General features: G+C 42.8%; 1 long non-coding RNA gene across 1 annotated transcript in view; it reads left to right on the forward strand.

Moving 5' to 3' along the window:
* LOC110388523 overlaps window positions 1–8,512 on the forward strand; it is a 17,083-nt gene extending 8,571 nt beyond the window's left edge. Inside the window, exons 2-3 of the long non-coding RNA XR_002432897.1 lie at window positions 2,449–2,650; window positions 8,213–8,512. This is a non-coding gene — a long non-coding RNA (uncharacterized LOC110388523). The remainder of the gene's footprint in view (window positions 1–2,448; window positions 2,651–8,212) is intronic.

A 15,357-nucleotide genomic window follows, 5' to 3' on the forward strand; every position in this document is an offset into this window, starting at 1 on the left:
CATGTACTCAAGGATCCAACCACAGGTATCATAGCTCTTAAACAAGAAAAAGAAGTGTTCACTTGTTTCATCACAACTAGAAAAATGGCTCTTTCCTCTAGGGAACCAAAGGTTTCCTTATGATCTTTTCACTGTCCGTCAGCCTTGGTGGTAGTAGGATAAGGACAAATGGAAGTCAAACTCTTGGTGGATTTTCTTATGGATATTGGGATCCAGTTGATTGTATTATACCAAGTGGGGTGAAAATAGAGGATGATAAGGGAATCAGTTATCATTGTAACTGTGCATGTGTGTGTTTATATGCCTTTGGGTGTGCATGTGTGCATGTTGGGGCAGAAGGTGCATAAACTGCAGAATCACAGAATCATAGAATGGATTAGACTGGGGTGAACATTAACGATCATCTAGTGCCAACCCCCTACCATGGGCAGGGTTGCCAACCACTAGATCAGGCTGCCCAGGATCCCATCCAACCTGGCCTTGGATTTGTAGATATTTGTATATGACTGTGTTTTCACACCTGTGCATCTATGTGTGTATGTTCATATGTGAGTTTGTTCATATAGGAGGAATGTGTTTTCTTGGCCAAACGTTGGCAGTTTTTATCCTTCTGTAATTACAGTTCAGTTGTATAAAGCCCTGGTTATCCTGATCTAGTCCTTGGGATCATCCTGCTTCAGGGGAGATAGGTTTGGAGAATTCCAAGGGTCCCTTCCCAGCAGCACTGTTGTAATTCTTCTAGTTCAATTTCTTGGGGAGTTTTTCCTATAGAATTTCCCTCTATGGAGAGGATGCTAAACTGTAGTATCAGAAGGTCGGCAATACCAGAACAGTAAAGTATGGTGTAGAGGCAATGAGCAAGACAAATCCATGGGAATGTCCATGACAAGGGCAGGAACAACGATGCTGAATGTCCAAAGTGAAAGAAACATAGAAGGCCCTAAGCTATGTATGGAGCCCTGTTGGAACAAATCTGAACTGGCACAGAAAGTTTGTTCCAGATCAACACTTTGAGTCGCGAGGCTGTGGCTTTTCTACAGTAGCACTAAAAGCCCTCAAGTTAGATTTAGCGTATCGCTGAATTGCAGCTTTGAATCTCAGCTTCCCCATGTACTCTTTCAGGAAAAAGCAAGCATCAAAGGATTCTGTAAGGAACTTCCCCTCCTACTCCTTCCATATCCATTTTTCAATCTGAGGAAATATATTGTATGTTAATTTCAGCTCCCTTCTCTCACTTTCCCTCTTAGTTTGGCTGATGCCGCTGGATAAGATCCCAGTGTCAGCAAATATGCAAATACCATCTTGTTTGGTTTGCCTTGGGCCTACAAAGTCTTTGAAATGAAGATATGGGATCCCCAATTTGCCTTCCTGTCTGAGAGCCTACTTTCATTTAACTCTTAATTTTTGATACAATTCAAAAGAATGGCTTTTCTCTTGCCTTGCCAAATAACCATTCTCTCTCATTTAGACAAAATTGCATATATTTTACCTCGTCACTGTATTAAGTGAATCATGTCCATGTTTCATTTGGCACAGTGCTGTTCCCTCAGCAGAGATCAGTAGAAATCATAAGGAAAGTGGACAAGAGCAGGATAAGCAGAGAATGAAGCCTAGTCAATGAAGCACCAAGACACTGCGTAGCAGGTGTCACCTGGGACACTGGGACTTCCATTAATGCAGTAAATACAGATTTGAGAAATGACCAACACAGAGAAGGGCCACCCATGTATCAGCAGAGTTCCACCTGTCCCTCGCTATAGGAGATCTAGATCAATGTGCTAGGTATGTCTGGTTCATCATAGAATAGTTAGGTAAATACAAGCTCTGTTTCACCTTTCGTTGGTAAATTGCTAGGGTAGTTCATCTCCTCTTCTGGGCCAATCAATTATATATGGACATCACCTGACTTCTTGTATGGTAAAACTCTAAAGGATGTTGAGGCAGTCCTATTTTTCCAATAAAACCATTACGTCCTGTCGTTGTTGACTTGCATGTCAAAGAGGCTCCTGAAGGGTGCCAAAAATATTTAAAAGACAAATGTCCTCACAGAGCACCAAATAAGACATTTCAAGTTTACAAGCCCAGATCTGGGCCAGGTCTGTTCATCCCTAGTCTGCTCCTTGTTAAGTTTTACTTTGGTTTATCAGCCAGCCATCAAACACAATTAAACAGAGGCTCTTTCCTGGAAGCATAAATGTTTTATAGCATCCTGATAACCCAGCTTCCACTGCCCCAACACTCAGATACTGCTTACTCTGCATCTACCACTACAGCATGGTTGCTGGTTGACTTGATAGCAATCATCCTCACTTTGCCCTTCTCCACAGCCACCCTAACCACAGAAAATAATTAATTTAGTACTTAACGTCAGCTTTCACTGGCAATTTCATCCCATCTACTCATGTCCAATCTTTTGACTAAAGTGATCTATTTTTTCTCTTTATTTAGGAGGTTTCAGTCACTCCAGAGATGTTTTCCTCCTTCAGCCCCTGGATTTCTGTCGCCATACAACATCGTGATAGACCACCAACTGAAAAACTGCAGCTCATAGATTCGGATCTGGCTGAATTCTACCATCCACCTCAGGAATACAGTGCTCTGCTACACAGTGTGCAGCAAACCATGTTTTGGTTTCAAATATAATTCTCACGTGCATGTTCAAATATTCTTAAAACATCTTTTTTTATTTTTGGTTTCAGCTAATCCAGTGCAGTATTTTAAGGGATCAAGAGGGAATTCAGGACATAGGTCAAGAAAAACTGCAGAAACTAGATAGGTAAAGATTCACAGGATGTACTTATTAGTTATGGCTTGGCTGCTAGAACGAAGTTCACTCACACAGTCTCCAGCATGCTGCTCTCCACATGTTGGTCAATCATCTTAACCTTTTAGCTTAAAAGCGAATGCCATCCTGTCTTCTTGCTCGATGAAGTTGTACCTTAGGGACATGTCTTAGTGGGTAATACTGGCAATACGTGAGTGGCTGGACTAGAGGATCTTAGAGGTCTTTTCCAACATTAATGATTCTATGATTCTAATTTCCCCTGTTTTTTAAAACTGGACATGATAATCTTTTGTCTACTGATTCCTGTCCTGACTTGGTTCTTGTGTTCAGTATTGTCCCCATGGTCTGCCCATGACTCTCATTCCCAAAAGAGAGGCAGAGTTGAGCTTTACTTTGCTCTAGCATTGCCTTTTGTATTTCACAGTAAAATTACTAAACCTCCTGAATATATTTTCAAGAATAGAAACAACCTTGTTAAAAGAATGAACTGCCAGTGCAATGAAGGGTGAAATGCAATAGGAAACTGACTTGATAAAAGGATAATTCCAGTAAATGAATAACACTTCCTTGTATCACACGAAGTGCATAATGCTCAGTTCATATTAATAGCAACAGCAGCCCATATTCTGAATTACTCTTCTGGCAACTGGTCTTTTGCTAAACAATGATGACTGTGAATTTGAGGCTCAAAGAAGAGCTGATGTTTTGAGAAACCAAAGGGCAGAGTCTGCATGATGACTGTCAGCCACCATAGCATGCTTAGCCCATACAGTTCCAGACAGTATTGCATACCATTTTCCTATTTCCCTCGAGTGCTAAGCTTTGCAAACAGCCTCTAAATGTATAGCTGCTGGTGACAATTCATACATACCCAAGTCTGATAGGAATGTACTCCCATTGCAAAGCACTGATTTTAGAGATAGGAGACATTAGAAATAAATATGTCAAGCAAGGTGATTATTTAGTCCTCCCACCTTAGAAGACATGCACAGGTCCTGCAGTATATCTACTTGATGTTCTACGATACATGGCATGGTGTTGGTAAGTGACACTTGGCTGAACCGACACTGGAGCCATGCTGTATTCACACTAGTGTAAAGTAGAGTTCTGTTTCAGCATGGCCAACATCTTTAACATTCTTCTTCTTGCTGCTATGTTGGTGGCAGAAACAGCTGGAGCCCTTCTGAGGTCAGATAGTGGAATTTTAGCTGGAGGCATTCTTTGTCTCAACAGAGATGCCGCCAGTTTGTTCGGCTGAAAGATCTAAGGTAGGGGCCGCTGCAGCAGAAATGCACTTCTTGGGCCAACCACTGCCCACCCACTCTGGAATCACTCCAACACACTCACTAGACCCCCCACCTCTTGTTTAATCTTTAATGCACCTCTAATTGCCGTAGGCTGGACACCGCAGTGGGGCAGGCAAGATAGGAGTGATGATTAGCTCCCTGACCCTGTGTGCTATGCTGGGCACTGGGAAATGTACATCTAATGGCTGACCCTCCATCGATCCCAACCATGTCCTCCGGGCAGAAGGAATCATTAGCAACAGCTTACGATGGAGGGGCATGCAATACCTCTCATTCTCCTGGGTGTAGGCACATGAAAAAGCCACAGGCACAGCAGACCTGTCCTACCTGTTCTTGCTCCACTGACTCAGTTGGGCTATTCTTAGGTATCTAGTGTAATAAGGAATGGGGGAGGGATGGACAAGTGTGTCCTGCACATAGCCCCTTAGTGCTTCCCAAGATCCTCACCGAAGAGAAACTTCTCCAAAGCTGGAGCCGTCCAATAGAAGGCAGTTGCCAACATCCAAGTATTACCAACAGTGAAGGAACTCAGACAAGGAAAGACAACAGAAAACAGCAAAAGGATTTTATTACTAAAAGAGCATTTTGAGTGAAGAAAAGAAAGCACTGAGAACTGTGGAAGAAGAAATCAGAAAGAAAATTTGAGAGATGTAGGGACCTCAGAAGAGAGGGAGATAGATCCATTGCTACCATGTCTCATGGGCTAGATTTACAGTGATAAAGATTCCTAGAGGCCAGAACAAAGATAAATTCCCATAAGGGGAAGAATTTCCAAAAAAGAAAGCAATTGAATGAGCAATATTGAAAACATGTTTTGTCCAGATTCTATCCAAAGTCAAGACACAAGAGCAATCAAAACCCATAGATTCAGCCATACTGGATTAAAAATATTAAGTCATTGTCAATGGTTTACGGGCGTTCGGCCTGGTTCCGTGACGAAGGGGACGGGGGACCCACGGGCCCACGCCCCAGGAAAAGGGAAAAGGGAAAAAGGATAAGGAGATGGCCCTGAGAGCAAAGAACAGCGGCAACAATGTGAGGAGAAACAAACTAATTTACTAAATAAGATATCGGAATGCAAAACAACACACTATAATACAATATAAATAAGATATCGGAATGCAAAACAACACACTATAATACAATATAATTACAATTTAAGCTGATAAGTCCAATACAGAGAGAGAGAATGTCCCAAAATCAAGGTAGGCCTTACTCTACTGCTGACGATAAGACGGCTGGAGAGCGAGGTGCTGCCAAGACGAGAGATGGGCAGAAAAAGGGATGAGGTCTCATGATCTGCAAGCTTTTATCTTTTCCCTCTGGCCGGAAATGGTAACAGAGGAGCAAAGTATCTTGGGGAGTGTAGTAGTCCTTCTCTTCTGAGAACGAGGTACATTCACTACATGATGTTATGATGTGTAATACCAATAACCGAAAATCATAAAACCATGACAGTCATAGAATCATAGAATCACAGAATGATTTGAGTTGGAAAGGACCTTTCAGATCATCTAGTTCCAGCCCCCCTGCTATAGGCAGGGACACTTCCCACTAGACCAGGTTACTCAAAGCCCGATCCAGCCTGGCCTTGAATTCTTCCAGGGAGGGGGCATTCACAACCTCACTGTGCAACCCATTCCAGTGTCTTACCATCCTCACAGTAAAGAATTTCTTCCTAATACCTAGTATAAATCTACTCTCTTCTAGTATAAAACCATTTCCCCTCGTCCTGTCACCATGTGCCCTTTTCAAAAGTCCCTCCCCAGCTTTCCTGTAGGCCCTCTTCAGGTGTTGGAAGGCCACAACAAGGTCCCCCTGGAGCCTTCTCTTCTCCAGGCTGAACAGCCACGGCTCTCTCAGTCTGTCCTCATAAGTCCATCCTGTGTAATTTCTGACAAGCATACCAACCTCATTCCAGGGCAATAAGGTTTATTCATGGAGTGGTATCATGAAACTTCTTGCAATCCCCAAGGTACACACCTGGTGCTGACATTATAAGAATATGTACTAGTTAACAATTAGATTACTGGAATAAAAAATACTCCATCCAAACCTATAGGTAGTGGCAAACAAGCAAGGCCTTCCTGCATTAACGATGGTGTGATATAACTATTTAGCATGACCAGCATAGCACCGTAAGCATCTTCCTGTATTACACAGACATGGGAGTGAGGAGAAGCAAGTGGGGCAGAAGATCAGCCTTATGTAAAAGGAGGTTAAAGGAATCTTCATTCATTGTCCACATTGCCCACTGTACTGTGGTACCCACCAATGTAGAAATTTTCTTACTTTTGTTCTCCACATGGTTACTCTGGTGATGTAACTTGCTCACTATTTTATGCTCCTTTATCTGACTTTCTCCACCACCTATGGAGTTCACTCAAGTCTCCTCCAACTTTCTCTTCCATTTCTTAGTTATTCCAGCCTTTAGCTCAAAAGGATTCCCTCCAGTTGGATTTACCTACTATAGAGAAATTATTTTCAGTAAATGCACCCTGAGGTTGAAGCATCAAAAACATTCACTCATCTTCAATTCTGAAATTAACTAATTAGCTATTGACCTTGACTTTACTGTCATGACTTGCCCTTCCTCCTATAACTGGGAAGAATTCTATTTATGGCTACCTCTGTTGATCTTTGGGTATGCCTTAGTTTGGTAGGAACATCTTCAGTCCATCCCAGCACTGCAAATAAGAGTGATGGATAATGTCTAAGCTAATATCAAAATCTTGGACTGATAAGTGGAACACTGTTTCTGTTTCAGTTTGCAAGTTAAACAGAAATGGAGTGAAGATGAACATTCCTCGTTTACAAGAAGCAGAGATCTGGAAGTGTAGCAGATATAGTGAAAGATAGCATTTGTCCTTCAGTAATTCCTGAGGAATCCAATAGAGACTCCTGTAGGAATTCAAAACAACACATTCTTTTTTCCATCATCAACTGCAACTGAGCAAAGTTCTTCCCTTATATGTCCCTTCGGAGAGAATATGAAACCATAAGTATTTTAAGCTGGGGTAAAGAAAGTAGAGGGTTGTAATCCAAGCTGACAGGAGCATTATTAATCAGGGAAGAGGCAAAGCAGAACAGATTGCTCAGAGATTGAAGAAACAACGTCACATTTAGAAGGTTGTGTACAAAGTCTGTGTATGAAGGCTGCTCCGAAAGTAATGCCTCCTATTTTATGATATCAGCCCATGACATCAGAGGTGGGTGCTAGTGGGATGCCAGTAGAGGCTGAACCTTCTCATCAATATTCCATTAAATTTTGTTGCTGTGTGACAGATGAGAGCAGAGGGGCAGTCTGACAAGGAAGTGCATATGAAGCAAAGGTATGGAATTGAATTCCTCCATGTGGAAAAAGTTGTACCACTGACATCCATCGATGCTTGCTGAATGTTTATGGAGACCAAACAGTAGATGTGAGCACAGTGTGGGATGGGTGGTGCCTTTCAGCAGTGGCAACCGCAACAGTGAGTCACCTCCGCTAGTAGAGATTATGATGAGCACACATTCAGACTCTTGTTCATCGCTGGCAAAAATGCATAGCTAATGGTGGTGGTTATGTTGAAAAATAATATTTTGTAGCTGAGAATTTTCTCTATCAAATAGTGTTACTGTGCTCTTTGTATCTGTTGTTGTTTCCATGGAAATAAAAGGAGGCATTACTTTTGGAGCAACCTACATAGTAACCCGACTAGCCACAAATCTGTAAGCAGTTCTGTCACAGACTGTATCTTCTCAGAGGTTGCCTTGCAGAATCTAAAGCAGATGGCATGGTGGATCCTGCAAAGATTTTTGAAAGTTTACATGAATTCTTATTACCAATGATGAAAAAAAGATTGATGAGGATGGAAGGCAGCTCAGCAACAAATGATCCTTGCCCTTTCCTTACCCCTCCTAAGCTGCAGGAAGCTCTTAGGTCCAAGTGAATTTTACCCCAACACAGAGATAGACTGGAACAACACCATATGGAACAACGTGGTTGGAAGAGAGGATGGCCACGCTCCTCCATCCCCCTGAAAACCTTTACTTGAATGCTGGGGGCTGGGGACTGGGAGGGCACTGGGTTATCACTGTAAAAACAACCTAACACAACATGCCACTGTCTGTCTTGCAGAAATCTCATATGACCTTGGGCTATGAGCCACAGACTGAACCTCCTGTTCAAACCTGACCCAGCTCTTTGCACAACCTGAGCAGGAGGAAATGTGAGACGTAACGTTGGCAGCTCTGGTTCCTGATGTGTGTCACCCATTCCCCTTCAGCAATTTCCCCATCTTCTCCAAAGCTGAGGTGGGAGAAGAGCCCCCTGTCACCCACAACACCTGCACAGGCCTCTGGGCATGCAGGGTGAGAGCAGCAAAGAGGAAGGGAAAACTCATTTAAGGAGATTTTTTAAATAAAAATGTGCTGGTTTCAGGTGACTTATGGGTGTTTTTGGATAGTAGAGAAGAGATCATTCTCCTCCTCTCACAGGTTAGTAATACAACGGTCACAGCCTGGATCAAAGTGGTCACAGGCATGGGTTGATGGCTGGACTTGGTGATCTTATTGTTCTCTCCAACCTTAATGATTCTATGAATGTGCATGGTGATGAGGGGTTGATGGTTGGACTAGATGATCCTATTGGTCTTTCCAACCTTAATGGGTCTATGATTCTATGAAAGCAAGCTAATAATCTTTATTTCTCTGTGTTCCATTCTGCTGGTCTTCTCCAGGCAAACAGGCAAGCATCTGCTGGCAAATATCACTGGGAAAGTGTTTTCCACCTCACAGAATTATTAACTTTGGAAAAGACCACTAAGATTATCAAGTCCAGCCGTTTACCCATGACTAATATTGCCCACTAAACCATGACCACATTTCCATGTTTCTTGAACAATTCCATGGACAAAGACTCCACCACCTCCCTGGGCAGCCTGTGCCAATGCCTCTTTCTGTGCCAAACCACCCTTTCTGAGAATTTGCTCCTAATATTCCCTGGTGCAACTTGAGGTCATTCCTTCTTGTCCTATCACTGTTACTTGGGAGCAGAGGCACACCCCACCTCTCCAAAATCTCCTTTCAGGGCATTACAGAGATCTCCCCTGAGGAAAATACTGTGGGAGACAGCGTCAAAGGTGTTACTAAAGTCTAAGTAGATTACATCCACAGTCTTTCCCTCGTCGCCTAGTCGTAGAAGGAGATGAGGTTGGTGAAGCATAATGCACTTCTTCTACTTCCCCCATTCTCTGCTTTTTGGTATGTGGACTCATTAAGTATTTATATTTTCTGTTTTGGTTTGTTGTTTTTTTTTGCCAGCTTCTCCATTTGTCTCCTGACTTTTGCTCTCCTGTGGGTCATTTGTGCCCATGGTGGTTCTCCAGGTTTTATACATTTTCTTGCTGAGTGAAAGGCTCGAACACCAGGAGAACTTGTTCCAAAATTGAGAGAGGAAAATCAAAACACGTCTAGATTTTGGGCTTAATTGAGGTACACAAAAGGGACAAATACCTTTTCATATCTCCCAGCTCTAAGATACAAGGAATTCAAGTGACCATACAAGTACTCAAACTTCCACCCTGCTGACAGCTGTTCAGGAGACAAGAACAAGTCCCAAAACCTGGGGAGAAGTATCTGCAGATGAGCATAAACCACATGGAGATTTGGGAGACCAACAACTGTTCTTCTTTTCTTCATATAATGTATCTTTACCTGCATGGTTGAGCAGCCTGCTCACAAGGTTTGGCTGGATTTGGCCCAACTCACCCTGCTCACCCAGCCATGCCTCCATGCTCTCAAGGTATTTTTGCACTGGAGCTTGCCTGGGGCAGTGCAATGCCATGAATAACTTTCCTCCGAAAAGAAGGAGAGGATGGAGATATGGACGAGGCAGGTGAGTTTGGGCCAGAGCAGCACAGAAGGAAGGCTGTTAATCAGAATTTTGCATGGACATCTAAAATTTCTCTACATAAGCAGTGGTCTGTGGAGGTGCAAAGAGCTGAAACATGAGAACACACATGCCACTAAAAATGATGTTCCAGCTGGCACTAAAGTAAATGTCATCTGGCTCAACACATGTGGTGGTGAGCCCAGGATCTAATATCTAAAATCAATTCCCATCTGCATTCAGTGGAATAAGAAAATACTTAGCAGCAGATGGAATCATGGAATCACCAAGGTTGGAAAAGATCTCCAAGATCATCCAGTCCAACTGTACACTTACCACCAGTATTTCCCCATTAACCATATCCCTTAGTACAACATCTAAACATTTCTTGAACACCTCCAAAAACAGTGACTCCACCACTCCCCTGGCAGCCCGTTCCAGCGCCTGACCACTCTTTTGGAGAAAAAATTTTACTTAATATCCAACCTGAACCTCCCCTAGTGCAACTTGAGGCCATCACCTCTTGTCCTATCACTAGTTACAGAGGAGAAGAGGCCAACACCCACCTCACCACAACCTCCATTCGGGCAGTTGTTGAGAGTAATGATGTCTCCATTGAGCATCCTCTCCTCCTGACTGACCCATCCCAGTTCCTTAGCCACTCTCCATTGTGTTCCAGACCCTTCACAGCTCCATTCCCCTTCTCTGGACATACTCCAGGGCCTCAATGTCTCTTGTAGTGAGGGGCCCAAAACTGAACACAGTACTTGAGATGCGGCCTCACCAGAGCTGAGTGCAGAGGGACGATCACCTTCTGCTCCTGCTGGCTATAATTCTGCTGATATAAGCCAGGATGCCATTGGCCTTCTTAGCCACCTGGGCACACTGCTGGCTCATGTTTAGCCGAGCGTCGAACCAGCATGCCCAGGTCCATTTCTTCTATACAGTCTTCCAAACACTCTGCCCCTCACCTGTAGGGGGGCAACCCACAGCCTGGGGTTGCTGTGGCCAAAGTGTAGGACCCAGAACTTGGTCTTGTTGAAGTTAATCCATAACACATAGTGCAAAGCTGACAAAATCCAATTGCCACATTGTACATTCAGTTAAAGGCATTGCTGTGGGTGGTACATCTTGGTTCTGCAGTGGCTCTCAAACAGGGCTAAGCAGTTGTAACATTGAAAGGGATCTTTCCTATGTAGTCTAAGGACTTATTTCAGAATGTTCTACCCACAGATACTGACCACATCATCTATACCTGGTAGATCCAAGACATCAGCATTTCCACATCTGATGGGTAGTTTCTATCAAGTTTGGCTGACAAAATGTCTTATCTAAAGGATGTAACATTTGAAATGTGCTGTATGACATGGGATGCTGATAGGAATAGGGAGTTTTGTTAAGAGCTGACAGAGATAATGCCGTCCAATGTTGTCAACTCAGGTTTCTAATCAAAGCCTTTGAGCAACATCAGTCTATGGAACTAAGAAACGTGTACTTGGTCCAGGAAAGTCTGCAAAAGGTATCATGACTTTTACATTTCAAAAGTGAGTCTTGGCAGAAAGTTTTCACAAAATTTTGTCCCTTTAACATGAAACAAGAACCTGATCTGTGCTTTTTATAAATCACTGGCATTGAACTGCCTGATTCCCCAAAGCAATGGGACATTGACCATCCATGATGCTACATAGAGAGGCAATCTGATCTAGAAGACATCAGTCTATCAAGAGAAGTTCTGCCTGGCCATGATGGTCCAGCTTTTCTCCATCCACAAAGGTGGGGATTTTCAGCATGATTGCACAAATAGGCAGGCATCCTACATGCCTCCTTTGCCAGAAGCTCTTTCCCATGACATTTTAATCCCACTGGTGTTTATGGCAGATGGACATTCCTAACATAAGAGTTTTGATAGATCTGCTCTTTCTTGACTCATTCAGTTCTCAAGAAATATGCACCTGACCTCATGAAGCCTGTCCATAGAGAGGTATTGCTTGTCATAAAATCACAGAATGACTAAGGTTGGAAAGACCACTAAGATCATCCAGCTCAACCATCAATCCATGCCTGTGACAGGTCTAGACCATGTCCCTCAGTGCCACATCCACTCTTTTCTTGAAAACTTCCAGAGATGGTGACTCCACCACTTTCTTGGGCAGCAGGTTCCAACGCATTGCCATTCTTCCTGAAAATATTTTTTTTCTAATTTCCAGTCTGACTTTACATGAACTTCATGACTTTGGTGCACCTTTGCCTATGGAAGATCTTTGAAGACAAGGAGCTGCCAGAGGAAATCAGAAGGTTAGGAGTGGACCCATGAGTGTCTTGAATTACTCCTCCTCCCCAGTACCCAGGAGAATCCAGCTGCTCTGAACTGTATTTCTGGCACAGTTTCAGATTAGAATGTGCTGTGCATTAGACCCAGCCTGTGGCCACAGCAATTCCTCTGGTCTTGTGTGGTCATTGTTGAGGTCATTGCAATGAGGTGCCACTATGTTGTGGTAACCTGGTGCTATACCAAGGTCTGGGGGAGCTATTTGGTATCTGCTGGTAGACACACTCTCAGCCATTACTGGAGCCAGAGCTCCCATGTGCACATCCAGAAGGGCAAGAAGAGTCACTAGACATTATTCTGAAGGGATCTAACTCACTAAAGTCACACCTCTTCAACATGAACATACCTGAGCTCAGTCTGGGCAGCCCTTTGGGTGGGCAGAAATGGGTATTTATAGTTATCTTCTGGAGAGGGTGTAGGTAAAGAGGGTGTAGGTAAAGGAGAACTAAAGGGATATAGTCAATATGCCAATGGAGGAGTGGAGTTCTTTGAAGCTATTTCCCAGTGATTTTCCTTGAAAGACAGAAATGTACACTTTTAGAAATCAACTGGTATTTATTGACCGACAGAAACTCCAGCAGAGCAGACATGAGTGCAATATTGGACAACACAGCCAGCTACACAGATACGTACGTTATAATCAAAAGGAAATCACTTACAGATTACATAAAAATTAGGACAAAGTACAAGCAGGGCTGTAATGCAACTTAAAATGCATAGCACCAATATCTGTCTAGAAGATACAAAAGAAATATAAATAACAACTATACTTGTCATCACATAAGTTGTACATCTTGAGGTAGTCAAACATTTTAATTCCCTTAAAGCACAGCCTTTTCTTGTTTGTTTGTTTGTTTTCCATAGGATGTTATAATATTGCAAATTGCCCTTCCAGTCTTACACAATGTGTCTATGTTTTTCTACTAAAACGATTTCCAGTGAACCCTTAGTTTCTACATCTTACCAATCTAGTAACTTCTTTACATATATAACCAAAGGGCAGCTTAGCTCCTGGAGTAGTAGCACATCGTAAGGTGTGCAGCATCGTTTAAAAACTCACACACACATCAAATGAAGACCCAACTCTTCATATCCCAAATCTCCAGGAGGTGGCGGAAGAGCTTTGCTCTGGGTGATGTAGTTTGGGTTCACTATTTACTGCAGTTCAAACGGAGATTACTGAACGGCTGACAAATCCAAACTTTGCTTCCTGGCAACGCAAGGGCTCTCATTTGAGTAAAGCACATTTCTGAGCATCAACCCAGAAACATCAATATCAGCATAAGAAACCAGTACTTAATTGTCCTCTGAAGTATCTTCTTGTCCAGTTCTTATTCAACACTTTGCTGTGCATGACTTCCAGGTACAACCTTACTTTTCAGTTTCCCTTATTTATGTTATCCTTTGACTCTGAAAATACAGACTTCGATGTGAGATCCCTATGAGACTGTGTCAACCCAGCATTCAAGAGAAGGGGCCATTCCATCTTATGCCATAAGACTGGATGGCAGCAAGACTGGACAAAAACACTGTACTGCATAGATGCCGCTGGTTACAACAGCTTATGACTCAAATGGTAGAACAGATTACAGTGAAAATCCTCCATAACTAGAGGTAATCCCTACACATTTCAAAGGATACAGCATTTTCAATGACAAGGGACTTGGGGACACCACTTCAAAAGGATGTATGTCCATATGACAGGGCTTATACATGAAAAAAAACCAAGATCCTTTCCTAGTACTGCAATGCAGTAGATAGTCCTGTCTTAAATATATCAAAATATATCCTGCCAAAGGACCAACTCAGTCCAAAATATCCACACTGATATTGCCTAAAAATGGGCATCTAGTCCTTTTGCCACAAACCTCTCCTTTGTTTCCCACTGACATCAGTGTTTCAGCCACAAAAGACACAAATAACCAATGCTGCAAGTTCTACTAGTCTGACCATTTTTCCCTCTGCCTAAATAACCATCTCACCATCTTTATGGTCTTCTATTTCAGTCTGCTGTGCAAAACACCTAACATGCCCCTGAAATGCATTCGTCTCCACCTTAAATCATCACAACACTTGGAGCCTGAAAAGAGGTATTACTAAAATAACACTTTTCACTTTGTGGAAGCTAGACATGCCTTTGGGATGGGAGAAAGAAGCCTACAAATTTGAAATGCCCTTGTCAGGAAAACGAAATGTGATAGTATTTCCTTCCATGTTCACAGCACAGCAGGACCAGATCATTGGAGAAGACCAAAAGACTTACATATATGCCTGTTCTTGTATGGTTTTCTCTTCTTTTTTTTACAAAAAATAGTACAGAAAAAAGTTTCACTTAGAAATGACCACACTATGTAGGTACCTGGAAAGGACTCCAAGGGCCCTACAAGGACCAATAAAAAGGACTGAGCTCATCAAGAACACTTTCTGCCATTTAGGAGCACCTTATCTGCCCTCAAATTATGAGATCTGGGTGTGGACAATGGATTGTGAAGCTGGCCAGTGGGCATCTGGGAAGTGTAGCTTCAGTAAGGCAAGAAGACAGAATGGTGGATCCTCCCCTTGCTTCCCAAAGAATGAGATCCCAAAGAATGCTTCCAGCCTCCACCCACCAAATCCCAATCACTGTTTAAACAAGAATGTTCCTGCAATGATGTGGGATCCAGTGACATGGTACTGCCATTCTCTCAGCTGCTGTATAAGTGGGGCAGGCTGGAATCAGTGCAGATCAAAGTCAGTTCCTTTGTTCCTTCACCATTCCTAATAATTTTAGCTCACTGGTATGCTTGTTCATTGAGAACACTGAGACTCGTGGGAAGTTTTCGACTCCAGCAGGATTAAAAGTAACATGTAAATAATGGTCTGCTCAATATTAATTTCTGGGGTATTTAAAAAGGCCAATTAACCCAATTTGCAGCATTATGTCTGTCATAAACACTTGAATTCATTTCAAGCCAACTTAAGCCAGAAAAGGGGATAAAAAGGAATAGGCCCATTAAGAGACCTGTAGATAGCCAACAGGAAGGTGTTAATGGCATCTATAGAGCCAGTTAGTGGCTAGATCTGC

The sequence above is a fragment of the Numida meleagris genome, chromosome 26 (assembly GCF_002078875.1).
Source record: "Numida meleagris isolate 19003 breed g44 Domestic line chromosome 26, NumMel1.0, whole genome shotgun sequence".
Classification (NCBI taxonomy): Eukaryota; Metazoa; Chordata; class Aves; order Galliformes; family Numididae; genus Numida; species Numida meleagris.